The following is a 2,118-nucleotide window of genomic DNA, read 5'->3' on the forward strand; positions in this document are numbered from 1 at the left end:
CTATGCATTTCTCAGTGCTCATGAGGATAAGTGTACTCTTAATCACCATCACCTATCTCACCCATCCCCCACCCACCTCCCGTCTGGTAACCACCAGTTTGTTCTCTGTATTTAAGTTTGGCTTTTTTGTTTGTTTCCTTTTTCTCTTTGTTTATTTATTTATTTTCTTTCGGGGGCTCCCGGGTGGCTTGGTCCTTAAGCACCTGCCTTCAGCTCAGGTCATGATCCCAGGGTCCTGGGATGGAGCCCCCCCCCCCCCCGCATCAGGCTCTCTGCTCATCAGGAGGCCTGCTTCTCCCTCTCCCACTCCCCCTGCTTGTGTTCCCTCTCTCACTGTCTCTTTCTGTCAAATAAATAAATAAAATCTTAAAAAAAATAAAAATAAAATAAAATTTAAAAAATATTTGTTTTCTTTCATAAATTTCACATATGAGTGAAATCATATGGTATTTGTCTTTCTCTGACTGACTTATTTCACTTAGCATTATACCCTCTAGGTCCATCCATATTGTTGCAAATGGCAAGATTTCATTCTTTTTTATGACTGAGTCATATAATATATGTGTGTGTGTATATCACATCTTCTTCATCTATTTATCTGTTGATGGACCCTTGGGCTGTTTCCATATCTTGGCTATTGTAAATAACACTGCAATAAATAGAAGAGGACATATATCTTCTTGAGTTAGTGTTTTTCTTTTCTTTGGATAAATATCCGGTAATGGAATTACTGGATCATATGGAAATTCTATTTTTAGAAAAATTTGGAACACTTCCTGAATTTGCATGTCATCCTTGTGCAAGGGCCATGCTAATATTCTCTGCATTGTTCCAACTTTAGAATACGTGCTGCTGCAGCAAGCACTGTTGGTTTCTTTCCAAAAATTCTTTACCTCCCAAGAAATGTTTGAGCTGCATTGTTTCCCTACATATTGGTCACATTCTCTCTTAGCTTTCATCTTTAGTCTCCCTTTCTTCTGTACTCTGGGAGAATTTCGCTTACCATCACTGATTTAATTTTCCATAGTAGTAATTCTCCTTATTACTGTATACTTTTTTTTTTTTTTTTGATCTGTTAGTCCGTTATTGAAGTTTATTTTTTCCTTTGCACTGTTTTTTAAAATTTTGGACTGTTTTCTTTTCTCTCTTTTTTGTTTTTAAGATTTATTTATTTATTTGAGAGAGCGAGAATGAGAGAGAGAGAGTACATGAGAGGGGGGAGGGTCAGAGGAAGAAGCAGACTCCCTGCCGAGCAGGGAGCCCGATGCGGGACTCGATCCAGGGACTCCAGGATCATGACCTGAGCCGAAAGCAGTCGCTTAACCAACTGAGCCACCCAGGTGCCCTGAGGACTGTTTTCTTTTCAGTATAAACTGTCCCTCCTCACCCTTCTGCCCAGGCATTATATAATAACTTCCTAATTAAGCTTATACTATAATAACTTCCTAATTAAGCTTATACTAAAGGTTCTCTTCTCTTTTCTTTCATTATTTTTTAAAATCAATTCTATACGGGGCGCCTGGGTGGCTCAGTTGGTTAAGCGACTGCCTTCGGCTCAGGTCATGATCCTGGAGTCCCGGGATCGAGTCCCACATCAGGCTCCCTGCTCAGCAGGGGGTCTGCTTCTCCCTCTGCCCTCTTCCCTCTCGTGCTCTCTGTCTCTCATTCTCTCTCTCTCAAATAAATAAATAAAATCTACAAAAAATAAATAAATAAATAATTCTATACAAAATTCAACAGATGTTCCTAGCTGCTGGTGGTAATAGTGGTGTTACTATTTTTTTATTGGTTCATTATGTTCTGGAAGAGGGAACTTTTGTGATTCAGCTTTGTCATTTTCAATGAGAATTCATCAAACTGTAATTTATTCTTTGGTCATTTAACTTTTATGATTACAGATTAAGTTTTGTCACTGCCAAACTATCAGTGACTTCTCATTTCACAGTAATGCATTTCAATCCAAATCTCCTTCTAAATAAATCTATAGTATGGCTACACCCCAATTTACAAACTTGTTGCCTTCTCATACTCTGCACAGAGCCTGTGGTCTAACCATAAAACTATTACCTGTTACCTAAGATCATCCCATGAATTTATCCCCCTACTAGTTTGTGCAGA

General features: G+C 38.7%; 1 non-coding gene across 1 annotated transcript; it reads right to left on the minus strand.

Moving 5' to 3' along the window:
• Positions 1-758: 758 nt before the first annotated feature.
• Positions 759-865, minus strand: LOC118017450. The gene has a single exon (XR_004681153.1). It is a non-coding gene; the product is annotated as a U6 spliceosomal RNA (small nuclear RNA).
• Positions 866-2,118: the final 1,253 nt, after the last annotated feature.

This window comes from Mirounga leonina, unplaced genomic scaffold, assembly GCF_011800145.1.
Source record: "Mirounga leonina isolate KUSES-001 unplaced genomic scaffold, KU_Mleo_1.0 Mir_169, whole genome shotgun sequence".
NCBI classification, from domain to species: domain Eukaryota; kingdom Metazoa; phylum Chordata; class Mammalia; order Carnivora; family Phocidae; genus Mirounga; species Mirounga leonina.